We start from the raw sequence: 20,115 nt of genomic DNA, 5'->3' as shown, positions 1-20,115 counted from the left end.
GTAATGTTGCAAGGGCTCTTATCCTTCCCATCCTGTTGGGGCCACAGCTCACTGCAAGTTCTTAGCATTGCTGTTGCCTTGTCGTCATATTAAGTTTCGAGAGGAATAGTGGCAACACTCTCCAGTCTATGACACCATCTCTCTCTTAGTCACTAATACTACTGTCACACCAGCCCTACCTGATCACTCCATTGTTTCCACCACCATCTCCTTTCCACGCTCTGACCTATCCTCTACACTTGTCTCGCCTAATACTAAAAGGAAACGTCAATGCTCTGCCATTCCTCCCTTTCTCTCAAACCTACAGTTCTCCCTCTACTCCTTCACACCTGATACCTCTTCCACTAACAGTGACTTCCCCAACTTCCAGTCCTTACCGTATGACTTATTCTTCTCTCACCTCCCACTGCTGCCCCTAAGTCTCAGCATCCTCAACCATGGGTAAGCCCATTCAGACATTTTCTCCACACAAACATGTATTTACTGCTGAGCATGAAAACCTGCATCTCTGCCTCCCTGCCATGAACTTATTCAAGTCCTCTCTTGATAGAGCGAAAAAGGTATTCTACCTCACCCTCATTGACTCTCACTCTAATCATCCTCGGGTAAAGAGCAGTATAAACTCATTCCTCACTCCTAACCTTTGACTATAAAAACAACTCTCACAGCTAATGACCTAGCTGAATCCTTTGCTGCACACAGTTCCAACATTAGAGAATCTCGGATAAATGGAGTAACCTTGCAGATGATACATGTCTTGTCCCTCAATCTGAGATATTCCAAGTATTCCGAGTATTCCAAGTAATACTCAAGATTCTAATAAGACACCTGGGAGGAACCATTGCTGAAATCTGCTGAAACAACATTATGCAAGTACATTTTGAAGAAGAGGCCTTCTACAAACAACATTTTATAATAACAATCATAATATTAATAATCATAATAATCATAATAAAAATTAGCAAATGGGTGATCTCATAGATTTGTCCAAGTTGGGTTCAGGCTTGATGTGAGGAGATTGTTTGGATGCAACTTCGAATAAACATACCAATTGTATTTGAACAAGGTGGAGCGTCATTCTTTTCAATATTAAGAGACTTTGGGTTGGTAGAGAACATGTCTAAAATTAAATGGCCTGCATATCAAAATAGTCATTTTGAACAAAACGACAACTGTTTACCAAATTGCAACAGCTAGTCTTCTGACCATGGCAGTGGGTTGAGATTTGGTATGAGGCTGACAAGAGCTCACCAGTTCTAAGTTAAGCAAGTGAAGGTAGCTTCGCAGATGTGATTGTGGTAAAGACACTTTCCCATCAGCCCACAGGGTTTCAAACAGTGGCATGAGATTGCTCCCCTCTCTCTGACAATTGAGTCAGAGACTGACACCACCATAATGGGTACCTTGCATAAGGAGACATTACACAGGGCATAAAAGTGTCTAGGGCTTGGGTAAGTAGTAAAACAGATATTAAATACAGCTTACCATTAAGCTGATTCGTGTAAAATGTCTTCGGCACCAGCAGCATAATAGGCATGTGGAGCCTGCATACATTGCAGAAGCAGCACTGTACTCAAGCAGTAATAGAGGTCCCTTATTCTTTTGGCCATAGATATAGAAGTAACCTTTACAATACCAGCATACCACAGACCTTTCTCTCTTGTCTCTATGATATTGTTTTCTCCCTTAAACATGCTTACAACCACCCTCTACCCCCATCTCCCAATTTCCTAAACAACCTTCCCAGACACCCTACCTTAGACCTAGTAGTTATATCTGAGTAAAGGCCTCCAACTCTTCTTTGCCTCATTTGATGGAAATTGTACATTATAACACCTCCTCCCCGCCCCCGGTGACCAGTAGCTCAACACAAGGCAACCCCCCCTTTCATATCATCAAAACAGTCATCATAAATCAAGTTGATAAAGTTATCATTTGGAAACCATCAAAGCTTTAGGAGACAGCTCTGGGAATGTGATGATTTGTTTTTTCTGCTGTCGTCTTAAAATGTTTAAATGTTATATTATGCTAATATGTTTTTTTTACTGTGCCTAATCACCACATTAGTAGTATCAGACACATAAGCCTGTCCATTGAGTCATGTACTCTGCCCCTGCCAGGGGTACCCAGACCTTAATCTGCTGTGAGAAAGGAATGTGCTAGAGAAAGATAAGAGAATTGGAAAGTGGGAACTGTATGGTACAAACATCAGAGAAGGATCCAGCAGGGACTCATGTTTTGTGATAGCAGGGGTGTAATTGTAAATTGTAATTGGTTATTTATAACGTGCTTAATACCAAGAGGTTTCTAAGCGCAGATCTGGGGATCAAACCTGTGTTGCTTCGCCTTGTTGTGCTTCCAAGGTGAGCGCGTTGCCCCTGAACTGTCCTCCTGAGGTCCGGTGCATGTCAGTCCTGTTAGGAGGACCATTGTTCTGTAAAAGGGAGAAAGTGCATATGCACTAAAGTGCTGTGCTAGTTGAGTTTTGTTTCTAAAGCAGATTTGGAAAATTGTACATTAGTACACAGGCTAATATATGATGCTTGAGGGAATCGGAAAGGGTACTCGGGCAATCTTTGTAATTTGGTGGCTTATTTGCGTGTGCGTTTCTATACTTTGTACCCCAGTTCAGACTTCAGAATGTTAACTATATGACTGCCAAGAATTCTGTTGGTAACTGAAGGTAAATGGAATGGTCAAAGTAAAAAGGCCTGGCACCTTCATTTTAAAAAGGTTATTATGAAGGTTTTGCTTCATGTCTTGTCCCACTGGACTTTGAATGGCGAAAAGATAAAATAATTGGCTTGTAGCTGAACCAAATGATATCATTTTTACTGAGGAGTTGAAGTGCACAAAGGAAAAGAGCCGAACAATGGAACCAAACAGAGCCTGACTTTGAAACAGTGAGCCGCTTCAGCTGATCCTTCTCAGTTCGAGTTTCAGTGTCTCTCTGCTTAACAATGCTCTCGGGAAGAGAACAATGAACATGGGCCAAGGCTGCTTGCAGCACAACACTTTCATGTTGCAGCGAGTGCAATAGGAGTTTGTAATGCTGCTACTGTAGATTTCTTCGAAAACCATTTCACCTAACACCAGTTCACCAAATGTATTTCACTGACAAGGGTAGGGAAGTGGTATATGTGTAATTCATAATAGGTGATTTGTGGGGTAAGGGTATACATTAGAGTAGGGAGGGTGGGGGGTGGGGTTGTGTGTCTCTCCCCGCTTTATAAAATAGTAGAAAAAGTTGATTTCATTTTTTGGTGAAATGAATTTGGTGAAATCTCCATTAGGTGAAATATGTTAGAAGAAATCACACACATCCCTGTAATACTGTACGGAGGAAGACCTGTTCTGCAAGCGAACTGCATACCCTGGCACGACTTTAGCAGATGACTTTGAACTGAAAGTATATTTTAAAAAACATACTGATACCAAGAGGTCTCCATTGAGGAGCCATGTGTGGGGTATTCAGAGACATCTGGATAGCTATTAAATTGGTATCAAGGAGCCCTGTCAGCTTTGCTACGGGATCTGTACTTTAAAATTAAAGAGGTTTTTCAAATATTACATATGTGTTTGCATCACTGCCCTTGAGCCAAATAACCAATATCAAAGACAGCTATTGTTTCAGGTGGTTCTCGTTTAGACCCCCATTTGAAGCATTGCATTAAACTACAACCAAATCGACAAAATTAAGTACCAGCGACAAAACCAGCTATACAAATCGACAGTTCTGAAAGCCAAGAAAACATACCATACCGCAAAATCCAATCGGCAACAAACGCACAGAAAGACATGTTTAGAATCATCAAGGAAATAAAGAACTCAACCTCAAACAACACTATTGTACCCTTACAAGCCCTGTGCAACAGCATCATGGCCCACCTAAAAGCAAAAATAGAAGCAATACAAATAAGACACGGAAATCTACCACAGGACCGCAGACAACTCCCTCCCAGAAACCAGCATCCCAACAGCTAACACAACACCCAATCAATTTGAACCTATAAGTTTAAAAACCTGTATTTTCAACTAACTGAGGTGAACACTGATCATCCACTTAACAACCACTCCATGAACAGACTGCCCAACCCATCCCTATCTTTTTAAACCGTCCTCAACAACCCTGCGGTTTTAACCCCTTACCCCACCCCATATACATTTTGTTTTTAAAAATAGATATTATCTCATTATAAAATGTTCATTGTTAAAGCATTCTCTGTAAGTTAATTCGTTAAAATCAATGCATACATCTCCCTCAGTACCATCCCTACCCACTTTTCTTGCAGAGACATATGTGTGCCTGTAGACCATGACAATGCCAGCAGTGGGCACTATAAATCAATGTAACATGATGTAACATAGCATAGCAGAACATAGCATAAAAGTTGGTATGTGTTCCTGAGGCCAAGTGTGATTTGCAGCTGAGCCAGTGTGTACCTCATGAGTGAGGGTGGTGACAAGTTGGCACCTGAATAAATGTGCTTTGTTTCCACTTCATCTTTGTGCCTTGCATATCATTTGTCATACCACTCAACCCACCCACATTGAAGGGTGTTCTCTGCCTATCCTCTCGTTAACATACATACTCCGTCAAAGACTTTAATGGGCGCTCACCCGCAAACAATATCTGATTTCTCCGGGCTTGGTCACTCAGTCGTTCGACAGGTATACATTGGTATAAGTGCGAAGAGGGTGTGCATTTCCAGCCTGTACTTCCTAAACTGTGTTTTCCTCAACCCACATTTCAAAGATTTCCTCTTGGTAGCTGGAAACCGAATACATGAACCTGCCCCTTGTTTATTTACATATTCATTTGCATTCTTGTATCTCCTTATAGTGGAGGCTGGTGCGTTGCTTGCTTCAGTGTGAGGGTGGAGGAGTCCTGGAAATGTCTTCCAGGTTCAGTGCATCTTGAGATCATCCCCCACATATTGTATTGTGCCATAGACAAAGCAGCATGGGAATGCCGAGACCTGGTTCTCTGGGTGCCAGAAAGGGATAGTGTTCTGGGAATGGCCGTTAGGGAGAATTCTCTGTTTAGGCTGAATTTCCTAACCTAGTGAGTCCCCCAGCAGCGTTTTCTGGATTTTTGGGGGTTATTTTTTTCTCCTGCCAAGAGTGAGACTCTTTTACCCTCACTCTTGGACATGATTTGAGTGTGTTTCTTTGAATCTAGATGTGTTTAATGGGCTATGGGGTATTTTACTCCATAGGGTTTCATGTGTTTTTGTGATGTGTGTTACACAGCACCCTCTGTGCAGTAACAAAGGGGTGTCATAGTGACCCCCCAGTATAGACTCCATACCCTGGGACTGACTACTGTCTCCCAGGGCATGTAAAGTCACCATTGACTTTACTAGTCTTAAATTCTGAACAGAACCAGTACAAAGCATCATATTGTGGACGTACTGGCTGGGGCAATTCGATTGCCCCAGGGTCTGTTAGTCGAGGGGGCAAGTCTCCGTCCCCCCTGATAGAGTTTTGGGTGGTGGCAGTGGATACTACTTTTTATATTCAACCGCGAATATTTTCCTATGGGATTTCCCATTGTTTTAGGCTACTATCTTTATTTAATTATTTAAGGTAGCCTCGAACATACCACCGGTTTATTTAATTAATATTAATTCTCTGGTTGGTATTTTTTGCCAAAACTTGATTCTAAAATGGCGTTTGTGTTCTCTTCTGTGACTCCAACCCAAGTCGAGCCCTTTGTTCCACTTTTTGGCAGGCTTCTCCACAGAAGCCCTCCAAAGTGGTGCCACTATGTCTGGGGTACTTAGGCGGGGTGGAGGGGAATTTAGGCACCCTGGACTGAGTTGCCTAGGCAACTCAAGTCGCACTCCGTCCTGATTGGCCCAAGTGGTGAGCCGGCCGGCTCACCACTTAGCATGTTTGAGTGACTGCTAGGCTGAATGAATGGGGGTTCTGCTGCATAAAAGCAGGGCTTTGGGGACTGGAACTTCAGAAGTCGCCACAGGACCTAAGAATCTGATGAGGGAGAAGCTGAGCCGACCTGCCACGACACCACGACCGGTGGAGCCCTGATGGACCGTCTCACCACTTTCCCCAACGACAGAGGAGATCTCCCGCCGGAGAGTCTTCTTCCTTTGACTGGTGGGGATAACCAGTTTCACCGTCTTTTCGCTTTCCCGATGTATCTTGTGGCCGCCTTGCCCGTGCTAAGCACCCTGGCAACCGGGATACCATGTTTTACCACGACCGCGAGATAAAGGTACCACCTTTTACCGGAAAACTCTGCGGCTGGTTTCTGCCCTGGTAGTGCAACGACCTGCATCTTTCCTCCACGTCGAGATCTTCTCTTCCCCTGGACGACGTCGCAACTTGCAAACACTACCAGGAACAACTGCCACCACTGGAGGATCCTTCCCACTTAAGGTACCGTGTCCCGCCTGGCTTCCCTTGCAACCGACTGTATGGGGTAGATTTAGCCCCCGGCTTTCAAACCTGGGTTAGCCTGGGACACCTGGCTAAACTTTTCTAAGCCTTTCTAAACTCTTTTCTGAGCCCTCTGCAAGACTTTCTAAGCCTAGTGTAACTGTGTGATCTTGGGCGCATTTGTGCTCGGTTCTCTCTAAGAGTGGGCCCAGCCCTTGAACTTTGGGTCACCAGTGACTTTTTGCTCTCTGCCTTGCTAATAGTGTTCCTGAATCTTAGAGTGGTGTAATCCTGCATATTCTGTCTTTTTCCCTCCCTTTTTCACAACCTTAGTAGAGTGCAATCTAGTTAAGCGCTCACCTCTGTATGGAAATAAGTGGTGTCTTACTGTGATTTTCTAATAAGGGAAAAAGGGGTGTATATATCATAATAGTAACTGTGTTTAGAATATTTTACAATAAGAGTGCTGGAGTCTTCAACTGTGTGTTTATAAATAAATAATGATATACTTTGATACCAAAGCTCTGGTCAGTGTTTGCTTGTATTATTGTATCTGAGTGCCTATTGAGTATACTTTGCATACTGCCTAGCTCTTCTTGAGGGAAGTCTGACTGCTCAGCCACAGCTACCAGGTAAATCTGGGTGGTACAGACTGCTACCAAGTGGGTTTACTGCTAACACCAGTAGTCTTAAATCTTTTGCAGTGGTCCCTAAGGGAACTGCACAGGTTTCTGCCTAACACTGGTGTACAGCGCTGGGATTTGTATTGAGTATACACTTTAGAGTGCTTGAGGATACCTTAGTACAACTAACCACAAAGCTTAGCACTGAAAAAGTAATCTTTCTAACATGTCAACTATGGAACTTATAGTCAAGAGTCCCTTGCTACAAAAACTGCTGATTGTTTAAGAGTATTGTGTAAGCATAAGAACCTCCTGACTAAAGGCAAGAACATGGAGTTAATAGAAAGGTTGTTAGCTAACCAAAGTCTGGATGATGGGTCTGAGGAACCTACCATGCCAGAAAATGTAGATAACAGTACAGAAATTGATATTGATCCAAATGTTGATAATCTTGAGGAAGAGTCAGAAGAGGAGGGTGAGGCTGCTGTGACTGTCCCCCCTAGGCCTCTGTCTGCCATACCTGCTGTACCTACTGGGCCTTTACCAAGTCCCACACTAAGTCCTCAACATCTCGAATTAGAGAAAATGAAACTTGAACTAGAGTTCAAGAAACTGAATACTCTGGCTGAACAGAGACATCAGGAAATGAATCAAGAACTAAGGCTAAGGAAAATGGAGCTCAAGCATGAGCTAGAAATGAAGAAATTGTCGAAAATGCTTCTCTCTCTGGCTCCTCTAGAAGTTCCAATCCTAAAAGACCCCGGATGCCTAAGGAATTGGTTGGTATGTATGAGCCTAAGTTGGATGTGTTGGATTGGTTGTCTCTGTTTGAATATAATCATGGGCTCCAGAACATCACAGGAAAATACTTACTCACCTGGTTGTTCTCTAGGCTTCCCCCTGTTGCAACTGATGTGATAATGGAGTTGGGGGAGGAGGATAGGAAAGAGTATAAATGTGTGAAACTAGCTTTGATAGCTAGGTTTGGGAAGACCCCTTCCCAGTATTTTAAGAGGTTTAGAACCCTCAAAAAGCATGATGGTACCCCTTGGGCTACCTCGGTGAGTGAAGGGTTGAAAAACTTAGAGGGATGGATTAAGGGTTACAAAGTGAACACTTATGAAGGTATGAAGAATCTTGTTATGTTGGAGTCAATTTATGATGCCTGCTCTCCTGAGCTCAGACAGCACTTGGCTGATTCAAAGGAATTAGATTCCCGAAAACTAGCTAAGGCTGCTGACTTGTGGGTTGCCAACAGCGCCACTCACAAGGATGCTGGGGTAACTCAGAAAAAGGATGAGGGGAAACAGCCTAAAAAGGACTCCAAAGAGAATTCTAATTCTGCAAATTCCAAAGAGGGCCCCAAACAAAACCAGAAGGGTAAGCCACCAGGGAAACCACAGCAGAATAGTGTCTCCTCTGGTGCTAAACCAGAGGGAGGTCAGAACAAGCCTCCATTCCAGAAGGCATTTGGTAAATGTTTTGTTTGTGGCTCTACTGACCATGTGAAAGGAGATCCCAGATGCAAGGGTAAACCTTCAGGGATCCAACTTGCCTCCTTAGCCTTCGCTCCAGAAGAGGAAGTCCCAATGGCAAGTGGAAACTTTCTACTACTGGCTGATGAACCCATTGGAGTCTCAGCCAGTATTTCTCTAGTCTCTCTGGGGTTGTGGGAACAACAGAATTTAGATGTGTATAATTCTATCCCAGATAATACTAAAGAGTATTATAAGGACAGTGTCCAGGTAAATGGTCAGGAGACTCCTGCCATTAGAGACACTGGGGCCAGCATAAAGGTAGTGGATGAATCTTTTTTCAAGGCAGAGGGTGTTGCTAAGGCACCCAAATGCCTCACCAAGTTAGCTGGAGGGCCTGTGCAGATGTGTCCCCAGTTACCAGTTCTCATCCAGTGTAATGACATGGCTGTAAAAATACCTGTCAGTATACAATGTGAGGTGCCAGGTAGGGGATAACCAGTTTCACAGTCTTTTCGCTTTCCTGATGTATCTCGTGGCCACCTTGCCCGTGCTAAGCACCCCGGCAACCGGGATACCACGTTTTACCACGACCGCGAGATAAAGGTACCACCTTTTACCGGAAAAGTCTGCGGCTGGTTTCTGCCCTGGTAGTGCAACGACCTGCATCTTTCCTCCACATCGAGATCTTCTCTTCCCCTGGATGACGCCGCAACTTGCAACCACTACCAGGAACAACTGCCACCGCTGGAGGATCCTTCCCACTTAAGGTACGGTGTCCCGCCTGGCTTCCCTTGCAACCGACAGTACGAGGTAGATTTAGCCCCCGGCTTTCAAATCTGGGTTAGCCTGGGACACCCTGGCTAAACTTTTCTAAGCCTCTCTAAACTCTTTTCTGAACCCTCTGCAAGACTTTCTGAGCCTAGTGTAACTTTGTGAACTTGGGCGCATTTGTGCTCTGCTTTCTCTAAGAGTGGGCCCAGCCTTTGGACTTTGGCTCACCAGTGACTTTTTGCTCTCTGCCTGGCTAAAAGTGTTCCTGAATCGTAGAGTGGTGTAATCCTGCATGTTCTGTTTTTCCCCTCCCTTTTTCACAACCTTAGTAGAGTGCAATCTAGTTAAGCATTCACCTCTGTATGAAAATAAGTGGTGTCTTACTGTGATTTTCTAATAAGGGAAAACGGGGTGTATATATCATTATAGTAACTGTGTTTAGAATATTTTACAATAAGAGTGCTGGAGTGTTTCAACTGTGTGTTTATAAATAAATAATTATATACTTTGATACCAAAGCTCTGGTCAGTGTTTGCTTGTATTATTGTATCTGAGTGCCTATTGAGTATACTTTGCATACTGCCTAACTCTTCTTGAGGGAAGTCTGACTGCTCAGCCACAGCTACCAGGTAAATCTGGGTGGTACAGACTGCTACCAAGTGGGTTTACTGCTAACACCTGTAGTCTTAAATCTTTTGCAGTGGTCCCTAAGGGAACTGCACAGGTTTCTGCCTAACAATGGCAACAGAACTTCATCCATGTGTTACATTTCCGCCTACCTGCCAGGTCCTTAGACGAAGCTAGCAAGCATGGTGGTTGTATCCTAGGTGGCGCCCGCGGGTACAACAGCCCTGACATTGCACGGCTTACATGGGATTCTTCTGTCGGCCCTCTGCTGTCTCTTTGGGGTCTCCTTTGACTCACTGGTGTCCCTAGGGAGTGCCCGGCCATCGGGGGTTGCCTCGATGTTATGGGCATATTGGAAACAAAGCCAGGCAGACGCATGTATGTGTAACACGCAACATTGCCAAGCAACATGAAGCTAACTTGTTTTGCGGGCATAAAAGCCAGCAGCCACACAGTTCTGTGCTCTCAAAAACCTTGTTATACGCTCCTAATGTCTGCAGCTTTTCTCTGTGCGTCCACGGTGGGTGTTTCCTTACCAGAAACCTTTTCTTGGCTTTACGTTTTTTTTTAATTGTTCACTTTTAACATGCTTAATAGCAGCCAGTGGTTTCTAAGCGTGGGATCGGGATTCAAACCTGTATTGCACTGTGTTGTCTTGCTTCCAAGACAGACGTGTTGCCCCTGAGCTATCCTTACCCCCTTTAGTATAATTCTCTTTGTTGCTATTCTGCTCTTTAGCTTTCAGTCTTGAATTACTGAATTATTACTTAACATTTGGATTCCCCTTCTAAGTGCTTTGCACTGTTTTTGCACCACGTTAATCGTGGCGAATCCTTTCCGTGGTGCAAGAAGACACACTCTGTATCTTGCCACCTAGGTCCAACCCTGGTTAGGCCAATGCAGGGTGCTACTTCTACACTGCTCATCTACGCTTTCAGTACCAGGATGCATCTGGCAGATCCTGTTCAACAGAGCTCGAAACTAGGTACGCTTCAGCGTTCTATTCAGCTTGACACCATGCTCCGACTCACTCAAGCACCAAAACCATTGTTGTATTTCATTAGCAATGTCTCTTTTAAAAGACTGGGTACTTGTACCTGGCACTCTGTAAACCGAGACAGGAGATGCGTTAGCCCAGGTTGCCTCCTTCCAGATGCCATGTTGACGGTTCATTGAACTTGCAGTTTCCTCAACATTCCCAGCATTTCTCTTCAGGAGACCAACCCGCCTTGTTCATGTCTTCCGAGTTTATGATGGAGGAGAATTATGGTGAGGTTTTCAGCAGAGGATCTAGAATCCAGACGTATTAAGGATTAAGTTGCCACGTTGCTGGACAGCAAGTGTTGGGATGCTGGCGCTTCACCTGCTGGATAACTGTCTAAAAGTGCTGCCATCTTTCAAATTCCACTCAACCTGAAGCCTTTCTTCTCTGAATTCTGTCTGTGAATCTATTCTGCAGAACTACATATTGGGAACCACAAACCTAAATATAATCAGACACACATACAACTATACTCATCCATGCATAGTAATTTCTGAGTGGGTAGATAGCACTGCAACATATAAGCTGATAGAAACGGTCATAGTTGTCCAGGAAAAACACATTTTAGTCATGAAACAAACAGCATTGTAAGGCTACTCCATGCCTATGAAACATATCGCGTGATTGCAATTTTGCTATAAAAATGGCAGTGATTGCTCCAGACAGAATTACTGTAATCACTAATGAGGCCAGAGGAATTATTGAGGCCATATGTAATTTAACCCGGAGTAAATACCGCCAAAACACCATAATGGGCCTCATTCCAAGTTGGCCGATACACTGTAAAAGTGCTGCTATTAACGGATACTGGCACTTTTACTGGACACGCCAACTACAGCTTTGCCGGTAGGGCTTTAAGATTTACCTCCAGCTAATAGCTTCTTCCTGCTACCAGCAAATAACTGCCTATATGGGAACCCATGGAATGGGGATTTACCACCCTTACCGGTACATGTAATATTCCAGACATTCTGACAGGCCAAATGCTGGTGACGTCAATTCTGTTTGGCGGTATTCTGGCGATCTACAGCCGGAATACCGATAAACTTGTAATGAGGCCCACTTGTTGGAAAAATCCACCAAAAATGTGTGGTATAACTGCTATCACCATCTGAAATTGTAGGACTTATTAATCAAAGATTTTCCCATAAAATGACACAATTATGTGCATACAGTGAAAAAGGAACACTTAGCAGGGGCCAGCTTTAAAAATGTACACTGGACATCATAAATTCCTGGTGCCATCTGAGGGACGAGGAAGTATAAATCATTCCAGAGGACAAAACCCACGAGCAATGTACCAGAAATAAGGCACAGGAAGCCTGTATTCACAGCAATGGAGGAGAATGGCATCGCAGACAATGTAGTGCACATACCAGAGAGTTCTTCTGCTCACAAAGCAGAAAACCAGCACACCAAAGAAAGACTGCCATCTGCAATGATGTGAGGGACATGGTGGGAACAGGTTGGACAGTGCTGCCGTACACCAAAGATATAAAAATAGGTGGAATAACCTCAAAGCCAGGGTTGGCATAATACCGCTGATTCATGCCAGAGAGGAGTCAAAGGCGAGCCCAAAAGCTGACCCAAAGGAGGAGATGGGCAACACCATCCTGCACATGGAGAATGTCAGTCTGGCAGAGGTTGGAGCTGACAGCCATGCAGACATATGCTAGTAGATTAAAGTCCATGTGCCAATGACATAAGATACATGCAATAGGAAGCCATACAATGTGTGACCTCCTAAAACTCAGTGCCAGACAATGTGCATGCACAATGTAAACAACCAATAAAGTGGGCCCAGCAATGAGGGCCACATGCAGATGACAGCCACAGAATAGGACATGCAGCAAGAAATAGGATGCATGGGACATTACTAACCTGCGATTGTGTTGGCGCATCTTATTCCTGGAGGTCACACACATCCTATGGTCTCTCCGAAACCACCATAGCTTGTCCCCCTCACACACACGTGGCCCAAGACATAACAAACTATGCATGTATCATTACTCAGTTGCAAAAAGGTATGTATAAGATGGGTCTTCCATCAATCAGTGAACCAGACATGATGAGCACCACTGCTCCTCACAGTTCAAAACATCATCGGTACCCACCTATGAAATACAGGTTGATCACATGCTTGGGGACACCAATACCGAACAACAACAAATTAAACATGTCCAGGGCTCCTAGCCTGTAAATGCAAGACATGCAAAGTCATGTCACACCAAAGCAGGGACATACACCTCTCCCAACAGGGTCTTAACGGAAGCAAGGATTGAGAAAAGGCACCATCGTGTCCTACACATTGATGACTGCTACCTGCGTCCCAGCGCCACCCTATGGCCACACACCCATGGATGCGGTATACTGTTCCTGCAGTTGCTGTAAAACAATTCACAAGTTAACATCTGCAACTTTTTGCCTGTGGCCCCACATGTGTCAACTAGATCCCATAGCTGCATCTTTTCTGCCTGTAGTCTCCGGTCCGCGTCCTCCGAGTCCCGGCACCAATGAAGGAAAAGCCACCCAGTGGTAGCTTTTATTTACTACAGCTGGCTGGCTTTTCCTTCATTAGTGCCGCAAAAGCAAAAGCCAGCACAGGCAGGCATCCATTTCACAAAATGGATGCGCCCATGTGCTTGCTTTTGCAAATTTTGAGCTTGAATTGCTCAAAATTTTACATAGGAACTTGGAGAAAAAAAAGGCAATCGTTTTTTTTTTTTTTTAATATTGCCTATCTATTTTTGAAATAAAACATTTGGGGCGAACCATCCCTTTAATGTGTCAGCCTCTTCTCTCAGCACGGAGGCAGGAGGCATCTCACCCTTGTGTCTATCTGAACTTCTCATGATCTCCATTTTGGCACAATGCAGACACTTTGAATGGAAACATTAACCCGTTGGATTGCTCTCCCCTTCCTATCATTTCTGATTACCCAACCACTCCCTCACACTCACCACTGGCCATGGACTGCAGTGGCAACATCATCAGGAAAATGACTTCACAAATGATGAGTACACAGTAGTGCGTATTGCACATGTATTAGGGAGGGATAAGCCCAGTGGTAAACATTTTCAGTACCAAAACAACCCACAAGGCCATCTGGGAGAGACTGAATATGAGTGAGCAGTAGAGGTAACGCCTGGAAAGAATAATCCAGGACCAAATAGGTCATTCTCAGGCAATAAGAGATGTTCTTGAGGGAGCATCAAGCAGAGCCATTCTCCAGACATGAGGGGTGATGTTCAGGGGCATTAAGCTGGTTCCTAATGCCATGGAGAGGCAAAGCAGGCTTTCTGATGGAACCTCTCACATTGCTCTAATAGGCAGAGGGTGCGAGAGCAGGCATAGGCCATGCATGCGACAAATAAACCATGCCGAGGGCCATCCAACTCATCCCTCTCTAGCATCTCTTGGGAGGAACTCAACCTGCTCCATCTCACCTACTCCCACAGAGGGTTCCATTCCCAGAACACCTGTATGGAACTCTAGGCAGTTACTGTGGTTGCCCATGCCAGCAATGTCACGACATAGCACACACTCACGAAAACAGGGACAGCCACACAAGTGACATTGATGCTGAGGATAGGGGTGGTAGAAGATATGAGTGTAGTGGTAGAGGGCAGTGGCAGGGACTGAGCGTTTTTGTTGACGGTGGTTGTCAGTCATGGGTGATTGGTTTGAGGGGTGCATGGTCATATGAGATGAGCTTGTTAGAAGGGCATTAGTGTTGAGCTTGAGGGTGGCGTGAGGGCATAGGTGTTGGAGTTGAAAGTGGCACGTGTATGTACATGTTAATTAAACATATTGGCATTCCAGTCATTGAATCCAGTGGCCATTCATTAATAGTATTAATAATATTAATAGTGTCTGTCATTGATGTAATTTAAGTGATGAGTAGTGGTAGAGCGACAAGAGCAAACACGTGTTTAAAAGTAGTTCCCTGTAAGTTTCCTGACATGTGATGCTTTATTCCCTTGCAATATCACATTCACCACAAGCTTCCCCGTGGTCATCTGCATAATCAGCCTCTGAGTTGTGGTGTGTGGACTTCCTCTCGGGGCATGGGGATATTCCTTGTGGTGCAGCATCTTACTCACTTTCTCCAAACTGTCCAGCAGTGCCCCTTATGCTTGGTGGAGGCCCCTGAACCTTCCCACAATCAGTCCAAATGTGCTCACTATACACCCAGGTGCATATGTGTGCTTCGATGTAGGCCACCTTCTTTGGAATAGAAGGGTTTGCCATAAATATAATCAACCCAGGTAGCTGCATTTTGTCAGAGTCACCTCCAATAAGTAAGAGGAACACTTGATGACGGGATCACTGCTTGTTATAATGTTCATCAATCTTTGTACTCTGCTGGTGGGCTTTGACATTCGTTATGAATGTATGGAGGATCTCAATCTGAAACTCTTGGCGTGTCTGCGCTTTGGACAGGTGAGTGGTCTAAGAGTACTGTTCATCATGTTCCCCGGGAATTGACTTCACCCCCGTTTTCATTTCAATACCTGAGCTGTAACATTGATACCCATTTCCTGATTGCTAATCTGTGCTACTTGTGCTGGGTATTGTTGGGGAGTCTTGTTATTGAGTGCCTTTTATGATGTGATAGACACCTTACAATATGCAAGGAATAGGGTGCCTATATTCTTACATATCTAGGTGTCCAGTTATGGTGGTGACTGAGTTCACGCTGAGCCTGGTGGATGGGATGATATTTGTATTTTGTATTTGTATTTATTTTAATTTATATAGCGCTTTAATCCAAAGCGCTTTACAAGAGGACCAAGTGAATACTACAAGCAAAAAAACAACAATGAATCTAAACTAGAAAACAGTACAACAAACAATTTACATTTATGACTAGGTTAAGTACTAATAGAGGGACAGAAGGTAGGAGGAGAGGGTGGAGGTGGGTTAAGTGGTGAGAGAGGAAACAATGGATGGTAGGGGGAGAGTGGAAGAGAGAGGATTTTAGAGAAGTGCAAAATAAGGGGTAGGAGGTGATGGAGAGGATGGGAATAGGAAGGTGGTTCCAGTGGAAAGGAGTGGAAAAGGGAGGGGGCACAGGGTGGAGTTGGGGGAGGTGGAGTAGAGAGAAGGAAGAGATCCGCAGAACAGAGAGAACGAGAAGGAGCATAGAAAGTGAGAAGGGAGAATAGGTAAAGAGGGGCAATACCATAGAGGGCTTTGAAGACTAGGCAGAGGAAGTACAATTTGAGCTGGGAGTGAAATGGAAGCCAGCCTAGTGAGTTAAGAGAAGAGGAGATGGAGTTGTGAGGTGAGAGCATGCAGAGGGAGCAGATGGTAGAGTGGTAGACAGATTTGAGGGGGGAGAGATGAGAGGAGGGGAGTCCAAAGAGAAGAGTAGTGCAGTAGAAACATCTGGAGAAGAGGAGGGAGGAGATGAGGAGTTTAGTAGCTTGAAAGGTTAGGAAAGGACACATTTTGCAGATGTTGTAGAGGTGGAAACAGCAAGATCTGGCTTAGAGGGAAATTTGATGCGAAAGAGAGAGGTGGGTGTCAAAGTGCAGACCCAGGTTGCGGGCATGGGGAGAGAAGGGGAGTTAGGAGGAAAAAGAATGAAAGGAGGAGGAGAGGAGGAAGAGTGTTGGCAGGGAAGAAAAGGAGTTCAGTTTTATGTGCATTAAGAGTCAGGAAGTGAGAGGACATGCAGGATTTAATAGCAGAGAGGCAAGAAGAAAGTTTATGGTGGATGTCAGGAGAGAAGGAAGAGAAAGAGAGGAGGAGCTGGGTACCATCAGCATAGAAATGATGTGAGACATCAAAGGAGGAGATTATAGGAGAAAGGAGGGAAGTACACAGCGAAGAGAGAACAGGGCCAAGGAAAGAACCTTGGGAAACGCTGTGGTTGAGTGGAGAGATTGGAGAGATGGAGCCACCCCAGGAGACTGAGAAGGTGCGGTTAGAGAGATAGGAGGAGAACCAATTAAGAACTGAGCCTTAAGGCCAAATGAAGAGAGAGTGATAGGGAGTAGAGGATGGTTGACAGTGTCAAAGGCAGCAGAGAGGTCCAGTAGGAGCAGAATAGAGGAATGCTCAGAATGGGCAGAGGGGAGAGAGTTGAGAACAGAGGTAAGAGCAGTTTCAGTAAATTGAAGAGGGCAGAAACCAGATTGGGTAGAAGGGAGGAGAGAATGGTTAGAGATGAAGGTAGAGAGTTGAGAGTAGACAATGCATTATAGAAGCTTCGAAAGGAAAGATAGTAGATAGATGGGACGATACTTAGACGCGAGATGGGGATTAGCAGTAGGTTCTTTGAGAATGGGGATGATAGTCACATGCTTAAAAGGAGTGGGGAAGGTGGAAGTGGAAAGAGAGATGTTGAAAAGGGAGGTGATATAGGGAATGAAGAGGGGGTAGATTATGGGGATGAGGGAGGTAGGTATGGGGTCAGAGGGAGAGGCAGTGGGTGGGTTTTAGAAAGGTGGAGGGTAACTTCGGATTGAATGATAGGGGTGAATGAGGACATGGAAGAGGGGGAGCGGAGGGGGAGGTGGAGGAGGAGAATAAGAAGAGGAGGAGAGGATAGTATGTCAGAGATTGAGGACTTTGTTGGAAAAGAAGCAGAGAGAGGGGAGGCAATGGAATGATCAGGGGCAGGTGGAGAGAGAAGTTGAGTTAACGTTTGGAAGATACGGCGAGGGTGAGAGGACTGAGAGTGGAGAGGGTCGGAGAAGTAAAAGCGGTTAGCAGAGTTAAGACAAGAGTCATAGAGGGAGTGATAGTCGAAGTAAGCAGATTGGTTGGGGGCGGTAGGGTATTTGAGCCAGGAACGTTCAATGTGCCTAAGAAGGCAGCACATGGAGGAAAGATGAGCTGATAGCCAGGGTTGAGCAGGTCAGCAAGAAGAGCTGAATGAGGAGAAAGTGCAAAGATGATCAAGAGTAGAGGAGAGGGAGGAAGTTAAGGTGGAAGAGGCTTCCATTGCTGAAAGAGAAGAGAAGTGGGAGAGAGAGGGGAGGGAAGAGGAGCAGGAAGAAAGGAAGAGAGAAGGGTTGAAGTTGCATAGATCACGCCTGAAGAAGGGGTGGAAGACAAACGGGTGGGAGGTGGGGGATGGGGGGTGAGGGAGAAGGAGAGCAAGGAGTGGTCAGAAAGATATTTAGGTAGAGAAGAGATTGGAGATGCAGAGAAGGAGGAGGTGAAGATGAGGTCAATGGTATAGCCTAATTGGTGAGTGGGAGGGGAGGGGAGAGGAGAGAGAAGATGGGAGTCAAGGATGGATAGGAGAGGAGAGGAGGAAGGATTAGTAGAGAGATGGAGATTGAAATCGCCAAGAACGATTAGTGCGGTGGGGCTGGGTGCAATGAGGTTGAGAAGATGGTCAAAGTTCTCATAGAATGAGCCAAGCGGGCCAGAAGGGCGATAAATGATGAAGAAAAATAAAGCATGGGGAGAATTAAAGATTTTATACATGAATTCAAAGGAAGGTAGAGAGGGAAGAGAAGTAGGAGAGGGAGAGGAGATAAAGTGAGGGTGAAAGAGAAGGCCTAAGCTGCCTCTCCGGCCAGAGGGGCGAGGGACTTGCGCGAAAGAAGAGGACGAGGAAAGGGAAACAGGAACAGAGGTGTTATGGGGAGGGATCCAAGTTTCAGTAATACAGAGCAATTGGAGATTGAGGCGCAAGAATAGGTCAAGAACAGCAGTGGTTTTGTTACAGATTGACCAGGTGTTCCAGAGGACAACTTCAAAGGTATCAGGAGAATTGGAGATAAGTGGGTAGATAAGATTGTGGTGCCGGGATGATTGGGAGTGAGGGGGGAGGGGAGGTAAAGAGAGGAGATGACCATGATAATGAGATGCAGAGTTTTGAAGGGGGAGAGGGTAGGAGGAAGAGGGGAGGGAAGGGGAGAGGGGCGAACAGAAAGGAGGAGGATCACATAACACGGAACAGGAATTAGATCAGGGGCAAGTAGAGAGGAGTTTTAGGATCCTGTAGGCTGAATTGAAGGGAGCCAGTAAGGCATGCAGCAGAGGGTCATGGAATGCTTCGGAGATGGGGCACAGCAGTGGAGGTGGAGGATGCAATAGTCAGTGGTAGGACAAATCGGCTTCTGGAGCTGAAGAGACCGTGGCTGCAAGAGGCAGATCACAGCGACAGCCGAGGCTGCAGAGATGGAGGGAACGACAGTACGTGGTGGAGGAGCTGGCGACTGAAGGCTGAGGGAGCAGTCCACAGGAGCGGCGGAGGCCACAGCAGTAGAGGCACTCAGGCTACAGAGGCTGCAGTCACAGGTGGCCGCAGGTACAGTTTCAGCAGGTACAGATATCAGTCATGGGCAGTTTCAGACATTTTATTCAAGGCATTATGGGACCTGTAGTTCCATCAAGCATTGCGTATGAATGAGCATATGAATCACGTCATCTATTTTGACACTGGGGAGAGTTCAAAGGGGTGGGAGATGAAATGAGGAGTGTGTGCAAGCATGTGTGTCATCATGCAGGTAAAGTGTGGATGACATGCTTATTGCACTGCTCCTGTGCCATCCCCTTCTCATCACCTTTTGCTTTATTACTCTCCTTGGCTATTTTGGTGTCAGTTTGCATACATACCCAAAATCCAAGTACTCAGTAGCTTGTGAATACATCGGGGGTTAGGGGGCTTGAAAAAAGACACAGCAGTGGCTCGCAGCTAGATCGCGATCAAATGCATTGTGAGCGCCATTCAATGGTACTATTTACTGTTGGGGATGACCTACCTTACTGCCTGAGAGGTCACCAATGTCACATGCGTACAGTCCAAAGAAGCAATCATGTTGGGGGAAAGGGTAATGATGTGGAAACCTGCCTTTGTTGCATACAGCTTGATCTGGGAGGTGAAAAAGGAAATGCAATTTGGCACACGTCTCATGAGTGCATCAGACACCTGTGCCAGAACTTTAGAGAAGGTTGCCTGGGACAGACCAAGCAGAATTCCAAAGGTGTTCTGAAATGTGCACATTGCACAGGTGTGAGGGATGGCCACCAGCTTCAGCAGGGCTAGTATTGGGTTTCTTATGTTGATCCTGCTCTGGAGGTCTACCTGTATAAGAAACCTAAGTAATAAAGCTTGTGAAACGAGTTGGGGGTAGATCTCTTTCTTCGGCTGGGGCCTCCCTCTGGAACAGCCTCCCTGCCTCTCTGAAACTTGAGGATAACCATC

Source organism: Ambystoma mexicanum, chromosome 10 (genome assembly GCF_040938575.1).
Source record: "Ambystoma mexicanum isolate Mex_15411 chromosome 10, UKY_AmexF1_1, whole genome shotgun sequence".
In the NCBI taxonomy this organism is placed as follows: Eukaryota; Metazoa; Chordata; class Amphibia; order Caudata; family Ambystomatidae; genus Ambystoma; species Ambystoma mexicanum.
This window is presented reverse-complemented; position numbering follows the sequence as displayed.